The sequence below is a fragment of the Caloenas nicobarica genome, chromosome 8, assembly GCF_036013445.1.
Source record: "Caloenas nicobarica isolate bCalNic1 chromosome 8, bCalNic1.hap1, whole genome shotgun sequence".
NCBI lineage: Eukaryota > Metazoa > Chordata > Aves > Columbiformes > Columbidae > Caloenas > Caloenas nicobarica.
Window position 1 is genome coordinate 4,059,843 of NC_088252.1, and position 24,391 is coordinate 4,084,233.

Genomic DNA, 24,391 nt, shown 5'->3' on the forward strand with positions numbered 1-24,391 from the left:
GATGCCTCCGCGGGTACTTCAGTGGCCTGCTTGCCCTGTGGTGTCAAGTTTGCCGGAAGCCACTTACGTACAAAGGACTGCACGTATTTTATATTTCATTTACACAACGTGTTCCCAGCAGATCGGCAGGCAGTAGCATCTTGGAGGCTCAGCTTTGAGCTTACTGCCAACTGGGCCAGGGCCAAGGCGTGGACACCAGCAACCTGGAGAAGAGAGGGGATGCTGAGCCAGCCGAATTAGACTGCAAGGTGCACACCGGCAATTTCGAGACTACATAAGAAGATCGAGCAGCTTCTCTACTGCATTTATTACAGCAAAAGCTAGAATAACGCCGTTGAAGCTGATATTGAAACGGGAAGAATTTGGTTATTTCTGAGGTATCGGACCTTTGTACTAGCCCTTCTGCAGAGGCAACTGCGTTACAAGTATCCAAGGAGCGATGCTCTGAGGGACTTGTCAAACATACAAGGGAATGGCTTTGCAAACTGGGCAGCAAAAGGTAGTCTCGGGATCTGGCCAGGGCTTTCTGAGCCTTTACAAGCATAAACTTCTTGGTTTAGCTCATTTGGCTGCAAGATCCCTTATTTTCTCAGGTCCCCTCTACTTGTATCCTGTGCAACTCTAATATCCAGTCTGGTCTGTTAGGAAGACTCATTCCCTCTAGGTTTCTCCACCACCTTTGTGCTGAGACCGTCTGAGGTCTTCAGATATATTAGGTGATGTGACTAATACCTGCCATCTGTTCTTTGTTACCTTCTCTCCTCTCCTGAAGAGGAGTCATCAGTGAAGTGCTTGTTCTACTCGATCTATTTTAGGAGTGTGGGCTTTTAGCACCCATGCAGCGCTGTTTTAAGCTAAAAAAGTTAAATCCAAGAAGCAGACCATGCTCTTGCAGGGAAGACAGCATTTGCACCATCCCTTAGGTCCTGTACAAGTCTCTGGCCAGGCTCAGAAGCAACTCTCTTTTCTGTGAAAGTTGTCTTTGCTCCCAAGAAACAGAACCACTGCCCAGGTTTCAGGCCATGGAGGAGCCTGCAGATCAGATCCAGGGCTTTGAAAGTACCTGACTGCTCTCCATAGAAACCCAGTCAGTCCACAGAGCTCACAGCGTCAGCAGGGAAGATGCTGCAACATTGTGTTACCTGGTTTGAGGAATAAGAAGCTCCTACCCAATTACAGCACCTCGGTATAGACAGCTGAAAACAGAAAAAGGTACAAATAACTGAGGCCAGATCTCCCCCCATCAGCCTGGGGTGAAATCTTACAGCTCACAGGGAATATTAAGCATAACTTATACCAACAGCTGCTCCCCATAAGCTACGGTAAAGGAAAAAACAAACTGGACACACAAAGGAAAGATGGGCTAAAAGGGAGAGAGACCAGTGCAAAATAATCTTCCTGTATTTCTTGCAGGAGCTGTGTCAAAGTGCAAAGAAAAAAATCATCAGCCCGTAGGAGGCTGAAAGACTTAGGATGGAGCAGTGAGGAGTCTCTGGTCCCATCAATGTTTAATTCGAGCAAAGCAGCAGATTCGTAGTAAGCATAGCTCTGCTGCTGAAATGCACCCTCCCGCTTTGATTCCTAAATGACACAAAGCAAAAACATAAGGATAAAAATAAAACAGGAGAAAAAGAACAGGGAGGTTTTTACACCTGGCACTACAGATGCAGCGTGCACAAGCCAGCAACCTACTCAGCTCTCTCCTTTCACTACGGCACGAGAGTTAGACACATACAGAGAGCTCTGAAATAGGCACCGCAATTTCACAGCTCTTACACTTCAGCACACTGCTGGGGATAACATCACCTGAGAACAAGAGCTATCGCACCGCAACTCAGAAAACAGCAAGTGCTGCCAATCTCTGGTTAAAGGCAGCGAGTCGCCTGCTAAGAAAAACTGGGAAACGGCAGAACCAGAGGATGAAGATGCATGTGGAAATATGGAAGAAAATTAATCCCCAGAGCCCTGGGGGCAGAAGAGAGACCCACCTGGAACTGCTCCTCTCACAACACTTCCCCTAAAAGATGGGCTGATTTTCTCTCTGTGACGATTCCCTTGCAAACAAAACCCATCAGTAAGGATCACTCCTTCCCCATAATTTCCTTGAGTTGCTCCCATCACACTATAAACAGTAAACTCAGGCTGGTTAAATAAATTTTTGAGGGGAGAAAAGTTGCTAATTAGTGTTTCTTCCTGCTTAAAATGCAAGAAGATCCTAAAAAAAGAAATTAATGCATTCTGTGGCTCCTATGCAATCTCCACCCCAATTTTTGTTCCCTTTCCTGCTCTTTATCTCCTCCAGATTGTCAACTGATCACCATTATCCACTTCTTTCCCCTCCACCTTCAGAGAGGGGCCTGTTTCCTTTCCCTATTTGCATTTTTCTCATCTCAAACTTCATTCTTTTTCCTGCTTCCACGTCCACTTGCTGAAATTCATACAACTACCTCTCTCTCCTCTGCAACCTCCACCATCACATCTTGTCTTCTTGCCTGTCTCCAATCCTAAAGAGAAATATGGCTTTGCTAAAATCAAACAGAAAGCTCCAATTAGACACAGATTTCACCCCAGCAGCATAACTGTATTTTTTTTGAATTACGACACTTATCCCAAGCCAGTTACCCTCAAGTACTGAATGGACAAGCATGGAATAAGAGCAGGAAAACTCCAGTACAAGAGCCTAACATAGCTGAACACACTGGCAAGCTGAGAAATAGCAAACGACAAATGCTACGAAGCCTATTGAAATCCGTCCAGCCCCTGGAAAACCTCCACGTAACAAGTGTAGGTCATCACCAAGTACGGGTTTTCTTTTTTGAAAGTATGAACAGACTCAAAAACATATACACCAGTATTCTCATATTTTGCGCTCTCCTCAAGGTGGCAAGTATATTTTAGAAAATGGCCATGGATTTCAGAAGCAGCTCCAACAAGTAGTTTTCTTCTGGGCTAGTGAAAAAAAATGCAGAAACAGAAACCCAGAGCCTCAACCAACCTACAAGGACAGAAATGTGGCAACTACACCCACATCAGAAACCTCTTTTTCACTGCAATTAGCTGCTAGAAACAAACTTGCAAAGCCAAGACAGCACCTTGGGCTGTCCACATGCATCTGAAGTAGGAAGGTATCACCACTGATAAAGCAGGACCTCAATTTTCACTGCTGGCCACTCGGAATCTCCAGCTTCCTGAAAGCTGATGTCCCACGGCATTTCTCCTTGCAGAATGGTGACCTTTGCAGGCCTCTGGAGAAAGCAAATCCAATACTAAAAAGACACGGATGACAACCAAAACGCTGGTGTGCCATGCTACTCAAATGACAGCAAACATTAAATATTTACATTGACACATTACGATATGACTCCACTGTAACTGCAATCTCCTGAGACACAATCATGCTATTTTTTCTTATGAGAAACTCTCTCTTACTCTGAATAAGGGACAGACAGTGTTGAGTAAGTGAAAGTTGTCCGGTATCTTATCAAACTCTGGTTGATGTCCTCATCTTCATACAGAGCTTGCAGAAGGAAGAACTCTCATTTATTCCCGCTGAGGACTGGTAACCATCTTTAGTTGTTGGCAAGAATTGGGGGCCAGGGGAGTGTCTCATGTGCTAAACAGAAAACAAAACACACAAAAAAACGATGGCACCTTGCATATATACTGCAGTATCGCCTTGAAGGGGCCACTGCGTTTGGTTTAGCCCGAAGAAAACAGGCTGAAAGTCAATAAATATTTTCGAACAGCTATATTCAACTACCAAAGCTACTTAAAAGCAAAATGACTGTAAAAAGTGCTCTGTCCTTTACGTCACAGACTCAAGGGTGAGGAAATACCACAGAAGGGTATGTGACCAAAACATGGGAGGTGAATCGTGGGCCTGCAGACTTGCACATGGACAGGGATCCTAGGCAAGATTTTTCTATCAGTTTTACAACACCAATAAAGTTTCCTCGACAAATACAATCCCAGCTTGCTAGAAAAAGTATTTCTGACTGAGTGCAGTTAATAAAATACACACCATGAGCAGAAAATACAGGTTAAACAACGCTCTGTGTTTCTGTGAACTTCAACCACATCAATACAGACTGCCAGACATTTTTCCCCATTCTCTTCAACCAGAAAGCATTCAGGAGTTTTTCATAATTAATTCTTCGCACAAGCTCATTGATACAAACCTGGTTTTGGGAAAAAAAACAACTATTAAAATTCTATTGTGGGACCTTTTTTTCTCCTACTCCTACCAGGTACCTGTGTAAGCTGGGTTGCAAACCTGAAGGTCAAAGCTCCAAGCTGACATGGATTTGTTCAGTGCCCCCAGGAAGACCAAGAAAATAGTAAAAGGAGCACGTAGAAAGAAGGCTGAAAGACACCTCAGGATGCCTTGTGAGGACCACACTGAGGTTTCTGCAGAAAGAGATGGCTGGCTGGGCTATAAATACTAAATAATCTTCGGGAAACTGTTCTGCTCACCTGCTGAAGAACTGCAAGCCATTATATAGCAAGATGACAAGCTGAATTTATAACCTGGTAAACTTTAAAGCTGAAGAGATAGAGAGCAATAGCAGGTGGCCTTTGATATCAAGGTCTCTGCTATTACAGCTTCAGTGCATATTCTCCTGCTCCAGGCAATCACTTGATCTCATGTGATTCCCAGAAAGACCAAATTCTACTTCAGAGGTTGAACAAGGTTCAGGAAACATTTTCTCTCAAAAAACATCTTGGAAACATGAACCGATCAGAATGATGCGGCTTTTTTCTCCTGCCAAGTGCCCACGGTAACAAAAGTAATCAACATAAAGGCACAAAATAAGACTTTGACAGTAGATGGTTAGTGTCTGATACAGGTTGGATTTTTCCAGGTCGGATTTTGTGAATATTATCACCTGAGATGACATGAGGGACAATTTTCTTTAGCATATTAGAAAAGCTTGCTGAGAAGAACACTTAATGCTTAATCTGCCGACACTTTGGGTTTGCCTTGTATCTTCCTCTGTGTAAGAAACAGCCTGATCAAACTTCTTCCTTCCCATATGCTTCATGGGGAGGCACTACAGATCCAGCCTCATTGCTCTGAACAGTTCAAAAGCAAATGTGTTGTGTGGATAATGAATCCCAACTACACAGGAACATCCGCATTTTAATCTTAGAACCACAGAGACTAACCCTGACATTGAAAAATGTAGACCAGGGAGAGAGGGGCTTGTATTTTTACCCAAGTGTGAGAACAATTTCTCATGCTCTGGACCGATCGTCAGTTCAGAATGAGGAAACACAAGCAGTGGAAATCTGTTCCGTGAGCCCTGCAATAGCTCCTGCAAGCCAAAACGCGCTGGTGCACCTTCTTGTTCCGCTGAGAGCACGACAGATAATCCCAAAGGTGGGATAAGGGCAGGACGGCACAAGCAAATGAGGAGCTCAGGACTACCGCATTCCAAACTCACTTGTCAAAGGGAATCATAGAATCATTTTGGTTGGAAGAGACCCTCAAGATCATCGAGTCCAACCGTTCCCCCACCCCTAGCACTGCCCCATGTCCCTGAGAACCTCATCTCTGTCTGTCCAACCCCTCCAGGGATGGTGACTCCAGCACTGCCCTGGGCAGCCTGTTCCAATGCCCCACAGCCCTTTGGGGAAGAAATTGTTCCTAATATCCAACATCAAACAATGGGATGAGGTATGGTGGTTTCTGAGGATGGCACCAGGGTTCCTCAACCCTTTTTGTGTGGGTCCTGACAGTCTGCACAGGTAAGAGATGAGAGTTAGCCATTTAGGTATGGCTAATGATTACCCATTACTCCCCATTTTTTCAAATCCATAGCTTTAAATATCAGCCAGACTGCTGACAGGAGAATAAAGATACAGCACTATCAGAAATTATTCCTGAAGATTAATCCTCAAGCACAATGCTGAGTTCCCTGCAAAGAACGGTAGAGCAGAATATATTTTCCTTCAGCAAAGAGTCTCACTTCTTCTTACAGGTACTTTATTGATTGTCAACTCAGACTGGAAGTTTAACAGTCAAGAAGCACAACGGTTACTGGTCATGGCGACTGATGTGACAGAAGAAAAATACAATACCTCAGGAAAAGGAGGTGAGAAAGGTACATTAAAAAAGTACTTGGTGTTACTTCTCCAAATATTTAAGTATCAGTTAGGCCGTGAAAGGAATTTACTAGAGTTTCTGAGCTGCTGTGCCTCCCCTGCTCCCAGCAGGAGGGAAGCAAAGCCACCAGATGACGGCAGCTCTCTTGAGTGGCACAATGTGGTGGTACTAGACTGGGGAGAAATGACTCGTAATGGTTCAAGCATCAGGTTTGACAGCAGAGAAATAGCCTTTCCTGACAAACACGCGGGTCAAAGAAAATCACGTATTCCTTTGATCTGTATGTCTTACTGCAAACACTCATATAGTTTGTCCCTTTTAAAAAAAAAAAAGTACCAGGGAGAGTCAAAATCATTCCCAATCCACTTGCACGCTTTGGCAACATCAGCCTATTTTCACCAGTAACTGCTACTCACCCTTCTTCTGTTCTAATGTCTGGTACATTTGTGTACTCTCCCCTCTCACCACCAAGAGTGAGAGCTGACACCTCCCTCACCCTTTTTTCCCCCCTCTTCTTGAAATCTTATTTCCACTGCTCTAATAGTTCTTGACTTAACTGGGACAAGGAAAATTATTCTGGGCTTCTCTGTCCTAGCAGTTAGGCTATTCTGCATTAACCATCCAGAGCACTGAAAAATCCTGCTGAAGCCCCAGGCAACCATTCTGCACTCCCTTCAATTCGCGGTTTAATAAAATCGCCCATTTTTACTGGACATGTCTATAGCCATATATATATATATATATATATGTACTTTTTGCATAAAAATCCTTCAGTGTCAATAAAATTCAGAAAGTTCTCTTCACTGCTACACATTGCAAAGTTCATTCAACAGCATTCATTCCAAGAGGCCCCAATAAGCTAAATTTCTATCCAACCTTAAAATGAAGCTATTTCTTAGGTAAGATGTTGTTTCCTCATCCTTTCAAGAAACATGAAGAAGCATTTATAATCCTTAAGAACAGAAGTCTTAGTAAATGTTACAGACTAACAGAACATAGAATTGTACCCCGTATTTCGGGCATGCAGCTGGAAGGCCTGACTTTCAAAAGCAGGCAACACTGCTGCTCCCTCAGCCTGGTTTAATCTAGGCTGGCCCATCCAGCCACCCAAAAACAACGGGGAGGAATTTTTAAGCAGGCAGGATATGCTCTTCTCAAACTCTGACCTTAACTTCATATCATCCAACATCAATATCATGGCATCAACATTATTTTTCTTTTTAGGGATGCAAAGTGTACAACTCCATTTTTCACAGCAACGCAATTAAAAATTTGGTTTGACTCATCTATGGTAGTAGCAGTTATCAAACTAAAACATGTGTACCTTTGCAGATATCAGCTCTTTTCAGAGTAAACCAAAATGAAAACCTGCAGAGGCATACATCCTAACTCCAGTACAGGGCCTTGCCATTTCTGCTGCAGAAACAACCAAGTTTTATACTTTGTGAAAAAGCAAATCCCTTGCATTTTTTCAGATGGCACTTCCCATAAACTGCCAATCATTTTAACTGCAAGAGACAGCATGCTAGAGAAATGTATTACTACTTTCTAGAAGAAAAGTGCATCTGGAAAAGCTTTCACTTGGAGTCACATCACCTAAATTTAAAACTCTTCTCATCAGGCAAAATCAGGGCTGGTTTCAATTTCCTGCAGTCTGTACCTGAAACAACCAGCCATGATACAAGTTCACCACTAAGTTATGCTGTTCAGGTTTTCAGTATATGATACTCCTCCTTCCACAAGCAAGGAATTAAGCACCAGCTCATCCTTCTGTCTCCACTGCCCATCCTGACACTGGAAACAAGCTCTGGCTGGAGCTGAGACCAGTATAGAGCAAATAAAGATACCAGTATATTCACTTTTTAGATGAGTCAGCCAGGGCAAGCACAGCTGTCTAGAAGATATACAGTGGAGAAACAGGGATGTACTAAAGCCTAAGCAGGAGTTCTGTTAGACCTGAAATTCCACAGACTGAGAATAAAATATCCTCCATGACCGCCGCAACATTTTGTCAAACAAATACTAAGCTCTCAAGGAGAAGACACAACCATTTTAAAAGCACACAGCTCAGTTCTCCAAATACAACTGAAAAATACAGAGTAGCAGCACACACACTATCAGTTTTTGGGTGGTAAACTACGGACGCTCAGCTTTTACTTCATCTACAATGGACGAAGCAAATGTACCATCCATTTGATGTCACCTGTGCACCTCTCGACTCCCCCACCATCGGCACAGGAACAGAACAGCACTTTTATTTTAGGTCCCTGTTGGCAGCAGGCTCTGGTTTGCATGCAGACCCTTGCCATGAACTCACGTGCAGGAGACATCACTTCCCCCCACCTTCCCAAAGAATTATGACCCTCTCACAAAAAGGTACATCACTGTATTTACGAAGGTATATACGCAGCGTTAAAAGTTTGAAACCCTCCAGATTATTGCAAGCCTTTTTTTGATCCATGTATGTGTACCGCTGGCAGGGGTACACTCCTGGTTTCAGCCGGCCCTGTTCAGATCCAGCACGGCCCGTTTTCTGGCGGTGTGAGCATTTTCCAGGTGAAGTGCAGGACAAAACTCACCTTTATCTCAAACGGAGCGCTTCAAAGACAGGGACAAAAACTCAAAACCGAGTACCGTGTTGGTAGGTGAAACAGCAGCTGAGATCGCCTGCACCGGCCTTCAGAGTCTGTGACTGCAACTGGAGCACACCGCAGTGTATTAATAACAATCTCAGAAAGACCAAGATCGACTTCATTTATTTTTACAAAGCCTTTTTCTGCCCTCATCTTCACTGACTACACATATCAGAGAAAGGTCAAAATAGCTTAATTTTCTTCTGCGCTGGACAAAAAGGCATGAAGACCGGTCAGTAAATTTAACTTATTTCATTTTCACTGTGGCTTAAGGAAGAACAGAAGGAATTTATTATCATTGAATTGACTCCAGCACAACCTGACTGCTTTTATCAAGGTTGTGTAAATTAAAAAGATAAAACCAGAGCTCCACTTTGCTTGAGATTAAAAAAAGATGCATCAACTCAAAGACAGTGTTTAGATTTCAAGGAAAAATAAATTGTGGTAACAGACATTTGAACATAATAGTTGAGCACCTTTCCAAACACGGTTATTTCAAAATAACACATAACGCAACACTCATGTACCAGAGAATGGAGACCAAGCCAAACGCTAAATGAACTAAGTAAAAGGTTACCATGGACCTTATCAGTAATACTAAACTTCTCTGTTACCTGGGAGCACTGAGCAAACATTATTCTAATAGAAATGTAATTCTGTTTCAATATGGCAAGTGCAATGTGCTTAAGAAACAATATCTTCTTATTTGATAAGGCAACATGCAGACAAGTAACACTACCTGGCAGATTTAAAATTAATTGTGTGCTGCACCTCCTCCATACTAATCAGCATCTAATCATTGCACATGATGACAACGTAACTGAACATTTTTTTAAAAATACATCCACACAATATTTAAACATAGGATAATACACCATAAAACCAGAATTGTTTTACTCAGGAAGCTGGAAAAAAAAACACAGAAACCTGCAGCAATATCTCCTTATCCCCTCCAATGCGATTAAAGATTTTTGCAGTTTATTGCCTTAACTAAATGACAACTTAATGTGCTCTGCTTAACAAAAATTATTTTCTTAGTAAAAGAAAAGTGTGCAGTGGCTTTCAGTCTGGGCACTTATACTCTAACTAAACGGGCTGCATACTTCTGCTGGCACAGTGAGGTCACAGATCAGGAATTCCTGAAGTTTTGTTCATGGAAAGTTAATTACAGCGCAGTGGCTGTGTCAAACAGCTGTAAGAACTGCACGCCTCAATAGAAGACAGTGTCAGTAAATGCAAAGGAGTATCTATTACAGAAGTTTATGCAGGTCTGCTCCACAGCTCCAGTGGCCAGGACAGCTCTCCCGAAACGCCTCGGCCATCCAGCGCTGGAAACGTCCTCTCTCCCAGAGAAAGTACGGATGGCAACTGATTCTGGCTGGGCAGCATCATCCAGTTTGTGAGGTTTTGCCCGAGGTTCAATCTGTTCATATTTAGTCAAGATTCAGCTTAAATTGGTGGCAAATTTTTCTCCCAATGAGACGAGAATTTATGCCAGAAACCGAGGCATTTTCAAATCCTGTAAGGCCACAAGTGATGACACATCAGAGACAGACAGGCAAGGGACAGAAGCTGACAGGGACCCCTACACCTCTCCAAGCTCTTACACTTAAGATAGAAGTCTGCAAGAGTCTAAACACAGCCACAAAACCTTTGCAAAAAACAGTGGTTATCCAATATCTGCATGTGTGCACGCTGGAAGCCGGCCTTACAGTACCTGGGTGGGCCAGGGGATAACAAAGAATCATAGAATCATTTTGATTGGAAAAGACCTTTAAGACCATCAAGTGCCAGCTGGCAAACCACAATGCTGCCTCTCAGCAACGGGAGGCTCCGAGCCAAGAACCGGGAGCCGCTGTTTTACTGGAAACATCTCCAAATGTTTTCCAGCTACCGTTGAACGTGCGTCCCGTAGCGAGGCTGTAGCAGCGATGGAGGTGTCTCTCTGCAACCGCACACCGTGAGAAAACCCTCTGCTGGCAAAATCCGCTGGGGTTGCGAGAGCAGCGGAGCAATTAGCGAGTCAACAATAAGCGAGAAATAGGAGAAAGTTCTCAGAGCGGACAGTATCGGGAATACCAGCACTGCCTGGTATTTACTGAGTGACTCATTCAGAGGAGGATCCATCCGTTTAGGCTTACGGACCGGTACGTGAACAGGTAACAGAAGAGCTTATGAAATCACTGGGAGCTCAGCTCCTCCTGACCTCAGAGAACAAAGCAGCTTTATAGCAGCAAAATACCCTCTTTCTTCACCCTGTTGCACAATCTTTCTCCACAGATCAAAGCCGCACTTTTCACAAGATGTGAAAAGAGAAGAAAGAGGAGAGAGCAAAAGGAAGAAGAGGTATTTCTGTTCATCCACATCAACAGAAAAGTACAGACTACACCAGAATAAATATTCCCAAGTGAGATTCCCTAATTTCCCAGATTTTTTTTTCGCAAAAGGGTTGACAGATAACATCTTTACCTTTCAAAACATCCTTCAAGCACACATGAGCAGCATGTGGTACAACTACGGACTTCTGCAATCACTCAACCAACCACAAAAACTTTTTTTAATATTGAAGATTAATATCCATATAGTTATTTGTGCAGAATTCATAGACTGCACTTAAAATATCCTTCCCTCAAAAAACAACTGAAGATCATTATAAAAATACGTAACCATTCACAGCCTCTTTACATTTAAGGAACACATAATGTAAAAGAACCTATGGCACTCCAAGATCTACAACCATGTTTTGAATGCTTAGATTGCAAACACAATACAGTAAAAAATTCTTTTTCTTTTTTCCATATACATGGAAAACGCTCGACTTACTTAAGGTTCTTGGAACACATCCTGTTTTTCTGCAGAATTAGATTAGTTTCCAGATTATTAGGTAGCAAGTGTGAAACATCAATAGCAAGTTCTTATTTAAAGTCTTCCAGGAGTTGTCAGTGTTTAAGTGCATATAACAACAGAAACTCAAAATCCAGCAACACATAGCTGTAAGGAACACCCAGGGCAGCACACTTACAATTAGTGAAAATTAATCAGAAACAAAGCTGCTGATTCAGGAACATGGACCCAGTACTGGAAATCACTTTTCTCCAGGACTAATTTTCCATACAAAGCCTCATGGCTGTGATGTATAAAAAATTAATTTAATTACATCTGTCTCCAAAACATTCCACACTTCATCCCAGTGAATCTGAAGAGGACACTTGCAAAACACAATACAAGAGAACCTTTTAGAACTTGATAACACCTTTTGGTCTGGGGTTTCAAGTTTCCAACCTTTTATGCAGAATTGAGCATATTATACCAGATACCAAAGAGCACAAATGAGTATGAACATTATTTCTCTCTCCAGCTACAATCTTCAAGTAGTAAGGTCCCCTGACAGTACATCCCCTCTACAAATATTTAGGAAACTCACATGGATAACGAGACACAGGTTCAAATCTGCAAAAACGCATGAAAACAGAGTTCAGTGTAGGTTGAACTTCTACTCGGCCTTTCTCCTCACACCAAAAAACATTTGCACGTAAGAGGCCTGTGATTCCAATGCTGGAGATTTTAGAACAGTTTCTGCACAGACAGAATGAGAATTGACAACCACCCAGACCCATTTTTCATCACTTACACTCCACTATTTGCTTTGAGTTTATAGGTGCTAGCTTGTTCATACCAAAAGAAACCGAAAAATTAATTATCAATAAAGTAACTGACAGAAGAGAAAATTTATTAGCCTAATTAAAAATCAGAATTAATGCTGCTAAGCAGGCAAACCTAGGCTTACATAGGTTCACGGCTTCCTTTTATATGTTACTTATTAAAGTGTCAGTAAAGTCTAAACCAAGATATTTTAAACCTTAACTGTTTGTCTCAGAAAGCCTAGTTTTATTTCAATGTTGAGTGCAGGACTTATATGACATTTCACATTTTGATTTCTGTTCTTAAAGGATTTTAAAACAACACTGTATGGTCACAGCCCTAAGGGGCTGAGTACAAAAATAACATAAAAGATACGACAAACTCTACAAAATATAATTTTGACTTAATTTCATTCAAGCGTTATGTTCTTTACTTTGGGGAAATTAATTTACCATCTTTGAGAGCACACACTCTTCTTCAGCTACTCTGAATGCTGATGATATTATTTGAGGAACAACTGGAACAGAACTTGAAAATGCCTTACCTGATTTTATACATTCACCAAACTAAACAAAAGTTTGTCTTACAAACTTAACTTTCTCATCCTGCAAAGAAAACAGCTGTGTTTTCTCCACTTGCCAAAAATATCCACGTGCACATTGATCCACCTCTTCCACTAAGCACTCTAGCTTTTTCAAGACCTTTCATATTAATGATTATTAATTGGTATGGTGGAAAAATATTACCTACTTCCTCCATACTTCTCCCAGTGGTAAAATACTCTTATAAGCATGCTTGTAGGGGCTGTGCCAGCCCAGAAAGGCAGCTGCACACCCAACTGGAATGAGAACAGATCTATCTTGGGGAAGACTGATGGTCAAGACATTGAGCAGCTCTTTTATCACGTACAAAACCACTCACCTTTAAGACATGTTAGTCTCCAGTAGAAAAGTGTGAATAGGCTCATTTTGGAAGATGTAATGGCCCATCAGTTTTTGTCGTTAAGTCTCTTTGATCTTTCTCTCAGAAACGGGTATTCTGGAGATAAAAAGAACTTCAATTTAAAATACAGGGCGTTCAGATAAAGACACTATGTTACATAAACATTACATTTTTTTCTGCTTTTTGCCAGACACACTGAAAGGTCACCCGAAAACCAATCTGATGGGTCCCGACACTGAGTTTCTATGTTGTCTTATCTCAAAAAGGCAGTAAGGGCTTCTTTCTTTATCCCTGTGACCCTCACAGCTTACACATCCACTATCTACATTACAGTAGCATATTGAGAATTTATCCTAAAGATTGGGAGTGGGGAAGTGACTTATTTGAAGTCATACTGGTGCTAGAACTGAGAATTACACTGTGTTATCAGAAGTCCCTTTTCACCTTGTCTGCTGCATTTTACATACTGACATATATTCACTACCCTCAGGTTTATCTCAAAAGCACGAGCACTGAACTTTTCTGCTGAATTTTGCCAAGGTTTCTGTGATAATAAATTAGCTTCCTTAACACCATCAGAGACACTTGGTTCCAACTGTGCAGCACAACCAGGGCACTTCTGAGCCTGCCTGGGCTTCTGGGGAGTTTGATGTATGTTTGGAAAATAAGGCTGAAAAGACAAAGCAAAAGCAATGGGATTGTACATGAGCACATGCCACTTTAGAAACAAATTCCCTAGGAGGCCCATTTTGCAGCCAAAACAATTAGATCACTAGCAGGAATCATCACAAGTAGATAAATGGTGTGTTACGAGATTAACCAAGGTCATGTTCTCTTGTACCCAGCTTTTTAGACAGATTCCTCCCCTGAAAATTTAACCCTAGGGCTCCATCCAAATTAAGAAATTCATTGTTAATGTACATCAGTACAAAGCAAATCAAAGCACGCTGTAGCCTGTCAAGGGCTGACAGACCAAGAAAAGGCCACATGCCTTCGAAGTGAGAGAAATCCGCATTTGAGAGCCACCTAGACTCTGCGACTGCTGCTGGATGCTCAGAGATAACTGCCAACTCATTAAAATCCAACATTAAAAGTTTATTAAATATGCAAGCATTAATGGAATTGGACTAGCAGCTACTTGGCCAGATAAAATTTCAACACAGCATGTCCTGCAGTTCCCATTAGCAATATTCTGTCCTTTTGGAAGTGTCTGTGAAAGAGCCACAACGCTACTCAGGGCAGCAAAAACATCTCTTTCAGATTGCTCAGGTCACACTCTCAAGGTTCCCACTAGCCAGGAAATCTAGGAAATAATTACAGCTCAGTATATACTATCCATTTTCACTTCCACACTCGATTGCTCGAGATGGAGAGTCTCCCTGAGATTTTTTTTTTTTACCCTTTGGCCATATCTGCAGGGCAAGTCCCACAGCCCTTTGCACGCTCCTAGCTACAGAGGTTTCGCGTATGTCCCAAGCTCACAGTTCTTGTCAACATGCTGCTGCAGTTTGAAAGAACTACAAAAAGAGAAGGAGCAGAGAGTTCCACAGACAATATAGATTAAAGAACACAAGCCACTTGAAAGTAACACTCCTGTAGTGGCAGGTATCATGTGTAGAGCTTTGCTTGGAGCTGCTCTTTCGCAGCTATCTAAACGTAAGTGTCAAAGCCCTCCATGCAAACAGTAATCTCGGTACATTTTGCTCCACAAAATGCAGTTTCACTCCTGGATGACTCTGCAAAGCCCCAGTGGTTGGTGAGTCTCTCGACAAACCTCCAGGTTTTTGCAGTAGAGTGACATCAGACTTGGCACTGTTCTTCACTAATACTATCAGCATAATCCGAGCCAGCCTGGGGAGGAAGTGGGACAAGGAATATCTCTCATCACACAAAGCATAAACAAGCTCCTAAGAGTCTCTGATGCACCTCCAAGTGACAGTCTGGTACTGCAGAAGAGCTGGCTGTTTTAAGCGTCAAGAATTATCCAGCCCATGTGATGCAACGCAAACCTGAAATTAGGGTTTTCTTTCAGTCCTGCAACCATACGGGCCTCCCACAAAAGGCAGAAGATCAAGGATGCCTTGGCCAGGAAGGAATCAACAAAATCACCCGTCCATCATCTGATGCAACACGAGGCATCACGTGTTGCAGAACCTTGAGTAGCAGCCAAGAAATGGGCAGTGGATGATTGAACACAAAAATAATACTTGTAGATTGCAGGCAGTACCTTTGTTCAATCCTCTGCCCATCAGGCTGCAGGAAGAGTCTCTAATCACGAGAACGCATGAAATCAGCCCCAATATTTCCTTCCTTTACAGACAGGCAAGTACATCGAAACTAGAGGACATTGTACCTTGAGGAATGTAAACAAGCCATTAAAATAGCATTCTGTTTGTACGTGAACCAGGAAGGTCAAAGTCCTGTGTCAGCTGTGTTGCAGACTAACCTTCACTTAGGAAGATAAGAGGAGAAAGAAGTCCTCCCAGCAACCCTACGACTAAAGCAACTTTTAAATATTCTCATTCCCAAAGGGGTGTCCTAATGCTACTGAGCAACACCTCAAACTTTACCGTTCAGGTTGGTATAAGGAAAACGGGCAGAAAACAAATGATGTTAAGGAAAACTCAGAAATCAGTCTGCTACCTGCTGAAGTCCATGGCATCACCAGCATGAGATCCCAGCACTATGTTTCTCCATCTCCACCATCATTCGGGTGCTTGGCTGATCCGAAGCCAGCAGCAGCATTGACCTTTCTCTGTGAGTTTTAAGGCAAATCTGTTGAGCTGAGACAGGAGCAGCCACAACTCACAAGTCTCTCAAAAGTGGACAAGGTGTTTCCTGGCATCAATAACAAACCAAAGGAGTAAAATGAATGTTTTCTCACCGGCTTGCTGCTGGATGACCCTGCTAACACCCCTCTGCAGAAGCCAGGATCCTCTCTGACAGAACCACCACCAAGAGCTGATCTAGCACAGTGACACCAAAGCTGACACTGCTAGAGCAGTGACACCAAAGCTGACAATGCTACGCTGCCCTGTGCTCGGCTCCAGGGTTCGAAGGGCTGACCACCTTCTCCCCGAGGGAACTCCAAAAATAGCAGACACTAACCCAACAGAGGCTACGCCTGAATTAACCATGGGCAGAGGTCTTTGTCCACAGCTCACACCACAGCAACACTCGGTAGATGGATGCAAGGAGAAATGTAGGGCACACATACAGAGAAAAAGAGATACCCAGACTTCAAAGATATCATAGATCCCATTTTCAGAGTCAGGAAATGAATACCCATTAAAATAACCTGCAAGTGCTGGGGTGCGGCTCAACAAGAGCCAGCTGGGCTAAGGGAAAAACACACTTCATTGAGAAGTTAAAAAGTTGGGGGTTTTTCCCCACTGAACTGCCCGATGAATCATTAAAGAGAAGTCTTTGTGATGTAACTATTCAGACTTATACAAAGAACACTCGTAATTAGCTCTCAAATTAATCCTCTGATGGCCATCTGGAGATCAGCCTAATTCTTGACCTCAGTCACACCAAACACCCGTGCATCTTTGAAACACGCCTGAGGATCAATCACATCACAACATTAAATTCACAAAGGGGCAAAAGCTCACAGGAATGCTAAAAATCTGAACCACCTTTTACAGGGCGGCTCTATAAATCCACATTCCAGAATGTCCAGAGAGCAAGCAAGGAGCAGTTCACGCCCATCGCGTTTAGGGGAATGGTTTCAAAATGAATAAGTAAAAAGGCAGGATTTATCAACCCAATCCTACATGTAAAAGAAAATGTTTCCTTCATCAAAACTTCAGTCTATAGTAAACGAAGTTGACACATGACATACTCAACCTTCTTCCAGTAACACAGGAGAAAAATCATCCCAGAGCTAGATTCCAACAGTACACCAGACTTACCGAAGAAATAAAATAACTTACCCACATATAAACAGCGCAAAGTATCTAACTATTAAAGGACGCAGAAATCCCTTCACCTAAAGCACCATATATGACTGGCTCTTTTTCTTGCTAACAGCCTCCTGATTAGCTTGAAACTCTTTTTCCCCACTGGCAGATAATAAAGTCTAAGATGCCTCCCACCTACAAAGCTTCTTAGCTAGAAAAAAAATGAGTTTTCTTCAATATATGGCTCTGTGTTGTGCGCTGAGCTCCCCATGGCAAAGCATTCAAAAAATGACACACATCACATCACTGAGGAACAAAATCCATCTTGTCAGTTCCAGAGGAATTCTTCTATTTTCAATGCAGTTCAGCAACCAGACTTAAGACCTTTTTAAGAAACGCCACAACAGCAAGGAACAAGGCAAGGAGCAGGCTGAAAATACTGACACATTCATGCCTGGTTCATACTTGAAAGTGAATCTTTGCAAGAAGGAGAAATGTTTATTTTTTCAAGAGATCATGTGTATATAAAACACAAAGAGTCTTCTGTTCTGGGAGGAATGATCCCAGAGACGAGATCTCCTGACAGCTGGCCTGCTGGCACGCAGAATTTCTCCCAGCTAAAGGTATGTTTAAATAAGAACGAGAGCGGAAAGGACCACCAGGCTTGACACTAATGATGAGAGCCCAAATTCTAGTTGTTTCACAATCTACAGAGACAGAGGACTGTCACCACTCCCAGGTACAAACATAATTACCAGCTCACATCACGCTGCAGAGACCACCAACACCAGCACAAGTGTATTAAGGGAAGATTCATGCTTATTTGGCTAAAGACTACACTGCAAGACGTAGTAACTTTTTTTTTTTTTTTTACATCCTTATTTCACACTTTTCTTTAAATTGCATTTTAGTTATTTTTTTCTCTTCCACAGAGACAAGAAAGAGATAGAGGAATTAACTCTACGTTTAATCAGTTACAAGCACCACCAAGCTGAGCCTCCTCCGTGATCATCAGCTGCTTCTGTGCACAGCTCCACTGGCTTCAACTTAGTAGGCTGTCATTTTAAGTTGTCATGATCTTTGCCACAATACCTTTCTCCTGGTTGCAGCTTCAGCAAGAGTCACACAAGACCAAAGTCAGCAAGTCAATATTTAACTTAAGCGCTGTACTGTTGAGACCCACCTATAGAGTATTTGAAATAGTCACTTATTAAGTCTTACACTATCTTTTCTAACAAAGAGTAATAAAGGGCAATTTGTCTTCTTTATGAGAAGTTGTAAAGATAAATTCTACAAGAACAGCAGTTAGAATCAGCTTTAGTAATTTCGATAAGGGTCTAAAAGAACATATTTCCATAAAAGGATCTAAACAATATGATGTGTACAACACAGAACAGGTTCAAAACTGGGGCAGGAGCCACAGCACAAAAAAAACCCATTTAAAACTAAACCCCACCAAGTTCTGGAAATTCAGCGCTTTTTCGAGAAATAGTATTTTAACAATGCAATTAAGCCATTAAAGTATGTCACAAAGGCTTATCTAAAACTCTTGGACATTACAAGGAGAAGCATTCATTCTCCACTAAATATCTGAATAAAATCCATGAGCTGCTGTACTAACATAGACTTTAAAATAATACAATAAACAAAAGACTGATTTTTTTTTTTCAGGCTGATTGTTCTTAGTCTTAGTGAAGCTATAACAACTAAACTGTTTATATCCCAAAAAAATTCTTTGCATGCCTCTAATGTAAAGTTTTTCTACTAGTCTCATCTTTTATCATCTTTTTGGACTGAGAACTTTCAAATATCAGAAACAGCTGTTAAAATACAGACCAAAACTGAGCAACTGAGAGTAATTTCTTGTTTGCTACATCTGTTACAATTCTTTATCCACTTGTTTTCACGTCTAAACAAGATTTCTTTATTTATTGTTAGTAGTCCCATATTTACATTTAGCAAAAACCGCTTTTGTTCTCTAAAACACAACATCTGTTTTAGCACTGGAGTTATTGGTGATAATCACCAGAGGTAAATTTCTAAAAATCCCCCAGTTCTACATTTCTAACCCTTCACATGTATCGGTTTGGTGACCACTCAAAAGTAAACTTTTCCAGGAAGCAAAATAAAAATATTTCTACTGTGAAAGAGTGGAGGGGGGTGCTGAGAATATCAGCCACACGATGAAATAGGGAGACAGACAGCATTGCACAGCTTTCACCTAAAAAAATGCCGAAACAAAACAAGAACGAGCACAACCACTAGGCCAGCTCACCTGCCCAGGGAAGCGCAGCCTCAGGGAACACTTTCACAAGCAGCTTCGCTGATTTTGATCCATGGCGCTGCCTCACGGGCGGACCTGCCTCTCCCCGTTAAATACACCAGCATCGGTACAGACACGCCGTCAGCTCCATGCCGTCACCTTCTGTTTGGTGCTAATTGCCGGTCGCTTTGGTGGATGAATCCGGCTGACCACACGACACTTATACCTGCACAATAAAAATGGACAATCGGAGGGCTGGGAAAGAGGCACGTGGGGCCACCCTTTTCAGCAGTATCACCTTAAACCTGCTCTCCTAAAATTCCATGCTTACTTATACATATGGTTACCATGAAAACGTAAGCTTTCACGCCCCAAGTGCCGGCTTGGAGCAATCCCACCAGGAATCAAATCCATCTCAGAGTGAATGCGGAAAGTATTTATCCTTATTTTTTCACTCTGCTTCGAGAATGAGATCAGTAAGTTAAGACCCGTCTATCTCCGAACTGGTAAAACTAGAGCATAAGAGAAAAACTGCAAACAAAGTCACAACAAGGTCTTAGTAGTTTCCAAAAGCAAAACTCCCACAAAGCTCAAACGAGAAAAGGGGCTGACAGGTTCCTATCCATTTTCGCTACGGGTTTTATTTTCATTGTACTATGTTCGCGAGTGTTATATCCATCTCCATCGAAATTAATACGCTCTCCTTTATTTTACTGAGTAGGGCACAAAACCACAGGCGCCTGCGCTGATTTTTTTGGTCTGTTAACACACGCCGGCAGGTTTTGCTCGGACAGGACCGCGACAGACACCACGGTCATCGCCTGCTGCGGATTCTGTCTGGAGATTTATTTAAACGCCTCCCGGCAAGACGGGATAAATACCCTGAGACCGTTCATCTGCCTCAAAATAGGTATTACCAACACCTGGCTTCGTCACAGCGCTGAGAAATAGCCACACAGAACCCTGAATTATTTTTTTTAAATGTGCAAAGCTGCTTTTTTTTTAAAGAAGGAAAGCCCCGCGCCTCAAAACAGGAGCAGGCAAACCCTGGCAAAGGAGAAGAGACCCCGGGGAGCGGCGGGACGCGCTCGGCGAGGCGGCGGCTCGGAGCGCCGGGCGCTCGAAGCACCGGCGGCCGCCGCGGGGGACAGGCGCCCGACTGCCGCTCACCCCCGCCGACCCTCCCGCTGAGAGACAAGGGGGAGCCCCGGCCCCGCGTTACCTGGGCACCGCGTCCGCCCGCCGGCTGCGCCGCCCCGCTCGGCACCGGCCGCGCCTCTGCCCCGTCACGTCCGGGCCGCGCTCCGCCCGCCGCGCGCAGGCGCGTTGCGCAGCGCTGAGGGGGAAGGCGGGAGGGCGGGGGGCGGCCGGTTGTGAGGCGGGCGGCGCGCGAAACGCTTTTCTCGTCGTCTGAGGTGCCCCCTCCCGCCCCGTTCTCGAAGACTCGGCGATATCGGCCCCAGTGGTCACGTCATTTTTCAGCCAGTTCTCTCAGGCGATTAGGATGCGGCCTGCGTGGCCGAAGCGGAGACTGAGATGCCAAACTTTGACAGATGGCTTTAGCATCGTTCTGGACAGAGAAGAGTTCCAGTGGCGCTACATCAACAAATCAGCCAGCAATCTGGAACAGAGAGCAGAAACACACACTGCTTACATATATATTTTGATGATTGTTGACAATTTTACTGTCTCCATCAAGAAATCACAGAATCCCAGAGTGTCAGGGGTTGGAAGGGACCTCGCAAGCTCATCCAGCGCAATCCCCCCGCCGGAGCAGGAACACCCAGATGAGGTTACACAGGAAGGTGTCCAGGCGGGTTGGAATGTCTGCAGAGAAGGAGACTCCACAACCTCCCTGGGCAGCCTGGGCCAGGCTCTGCCACCCTCACTGAGAAGAAGTTTCTTCTCATCTTTAAGCGGAACCTCCTGTGTTCCAGTCTGCACCCATTGCCCCTTGTCCTATCACTGGTTGTCACCCAGAAGAGCCTGGCTCCATCCTCCTGACACTCGCCCTTTCCATATTGATCCCCATGAATGAGTCACCCCTCAGTCTCCTCTTCTCCAGCTCAAGAGCCCCAGCTCCTCAGCCTTTCCTCACACGGGAGATGCTCTCTACAGTGCCTTGTGTTGCTTTTATTCATTATATGAACATTCACACCATATCTCAGTCTCTGTATAAATTGCCTGGTGTTCTTCACATCTGATTCCTCAAGTTATTCCAGCATGTTGGACTCTTGTGGTGATGCTAAAACAGCACAATAGCACCTTTAACCACGTGTAAATTCTGCAAATAAGGGTCCTGTAACCTTGTTCTTTAGCGTTTTTCTGTGACGTTTCCACATCTTTTGTAGTAGTTTTATTTGCTTATAAGGACAACCACATTCCTTCAGCACTAAGCGAATACGATACTTCAAACATTAATAAAGCTTTCGGAAACTTCTGAATTTCCATTTGCGCCTCTATTTTCTGCCAGGCAGTTTTACACTGGAATAGAGAACGGAGTAAAATACAAAGGAAAATAGGAAGATTAATGTCTGTATTACCATTTATGGGGATGATAGTGAGCATCCTTTGTTTGCTGGCTTCACAGGTTTTTTTATAAAGTCCTGCATAGCTTTTGGTGCTATTATCCACTTCAAAAAATTCTGAAACATGCTCCCCACTTATATTTCTCCCCCAGTGGAAGGTGTAGCAGCCACGTCAATCACAGCAATTTTCACGCTGAGCCACGTGGAACAATCACTGCAGGTCACTCCGCTGTCTTGTTTTCTCAATTTTTCAGTCCCAAAGGAAGGCTGCTCTGCTTGCACAAGCAATACCACAGCTTGCCAGGAGGTGTTGCTTTGAAACCGCTCAAATATTGGAGCTTGAAAATCATGAAATAGGCTTGGACTATGAAAAACAACCGACAGATAACTTCGTTCTGGCAGGGAAGACTCAAGATGCTCAATTCGAAATGGTAAGTTTTGTTTAACACCATTTAAATCTGAGATGCGCTGAGTAGCACAGAGGGAAATAAATGCTGAACTAGAGATCCACTTGATGGGAAATACTGTGGGTTTGTACATTGCTAACAAACATGTTACAGCAGATTTATGTGTGCAATGGCTTTGTCTTTGCAGGTCTGGGTGTTAAAATATATATATACACATAACAGACCTGATGCAGTGGGGAGCTTTAGAATGGTAACTCTTGGTTACAAGAAGCCAAGGAGCAGAGTAAAGCCTCAGTAAGGCACACAGTTGTCCTGCTGGGACAGCTGTCACTGTGCTCTCCACACCTGCACATGTACATTTTAAAAGAAAATTAGCTGTTTCTTTCTAAGGGGGAGCGCAGTGTTGGATATACAACTGTTCTCCACCTACAGCCTTTTTTTAAAGTACATGTTAACAGTGACAAATTGAATTCTGTGTTTAATTATGCCCAGCCTTGGTCTAAAAGACAGAACAGGAGGCAATGTTTCCAAGACATTTAAAACCGTTTTTGCTAAAGGAAGAAATGCCTTAAAGGATACCCAGCAAAGAGGAGAAGTTTTTAGATATGTCTTTATCACATCAAGCTAAAACAACCTCCTGTGCTAAAATACGGTGAGGTGAGGCTTTTCAGCAGAAATTTAAACTCTAGAATAGAAGGATACTTTACAGCCCACAGTATGCCTTGTTGTGGAGATGTAGTTACCACACTTACTCCAGCTGTACGTACCAGCCCTGAGGTGATGGACTCCAGCTCAGGGGCTCTGGAAGGCTGGTTTTGGAGACAGTTTAGAAAAGAACCTGACAGCTAGCAGAGGAGGTCGCCTAAGGGTGTGGATAACCAAAGAAGCCTTTGAAAATTCTTTTGTGATCAGATATCTGTTTTTCCACAGGTGAAGGTATTAGCCAGGATCAGAGAACGGTGTACCAGACAAAATATTACAAAGGTGAGATCAACAGGTTTTCTTACGCTAAATGGTTTTTAAAGTCCAAATAAATTTTGAAAAAGTCATAGCTGGAAAAGAGAAAGCAGAAAACAGTTGTTGGTGAATTTAGCTGGTCCTCCGAGCCATCGTTTCAACAGCAGGGTGTCACTGAAGCCCGATGTTTAGACCAGCTGCTGTCAAAACCAAATAACTTTTTGGAGCTCCTACCCCTCTCAGCTCTGTGACCACAGGTTGTACCACAAAACCTCAGCTCATATTGTACAACACAGCCAGTTAGACCTTCCATATTCCTCAGAAGTAATTTCAGCAGAAATACTCTGCTCCTACAGCTGGAACATCACTGCAGACCCTCCTTTTCAAATACCCCCAGGGTCAGAAACAGACATGTTTTATGCAACTAGTCTAATAATCGTTTTCCAGGAATTTTTGTTCTGTGTAAGTTTATAGCAAATCAAGCTGCATCTTCTGAAGTACCTTGCATCAATGATGTACTGGAATAAGAATTAACCCAATCCTTCTATAAATAAGGCACTTGTTTGTATCATTCAGCATTTCCTGAACAAGGCTGAAAGTCCCAGGAGGTTGTAGGAGACTTGACAGACTCATGGTGCTCTGCCTTGGGAAGAAGCAGCGTTCTTTTTCTTTTACCACAGCACATGCTGGGGGGTTTGGAAGAAAAAGCACAACATGCACATTCACTTAAAACTGTCTTTTGGTGAATATCCCTCCTTCCTGTTGCTAATCATGGACTCTGTAAGGATTTGATGTTCCCCTCTTGAGAAGCCTTTCCTTTCTCCAGAGCTGGAGTGGGCACTAGGTATATTTTCTGAGCATTATCCTTTACTATGTAGTGAAGAAAACAGTAATCAAAAGGATAACAAAACTTAACAACACCCAGAGGAACATCCACAACCTACCTTACTGTCCTGTTAAAAGCAGGTCTTTCATTATTGCTCAAACTTCCTTACACAAAGTTAAGCCTCT

The 24,391-nt window shown here is 43.0% G+C and overlaps 1 protein-coding gene across 1 annotated transcript in view; it reads right to left on the reverse strand.

Annotated features, from left to right (window-relative positions):
• Positions 1-20,776, reverse strand: part of MAP3K13 (mitogen-activated protein kinase kinase kinase 13) — a 68,178-nt gene extending 47,402 nt beyond the window's left edge. Inside the window, exons 1-3 of the mRNA XM_065640269.1 lie at positions 20,711-20,776; positions 19,501-19,714; positions 13,303-13,419 (exon numbers count right to left, since the gene is read on the reverse strand). The gene's annotated coding sequence lies outside the window, so the exon portion shown is untranslated. The remainder of the gene's footprint in view (positions 1-13,302; positions 13,420-19,500; positions 19,715-20,710) is intronic.
• Between the last annotated feature and the right edge of the window lie 3,615 nt (positions 20,777-24,391).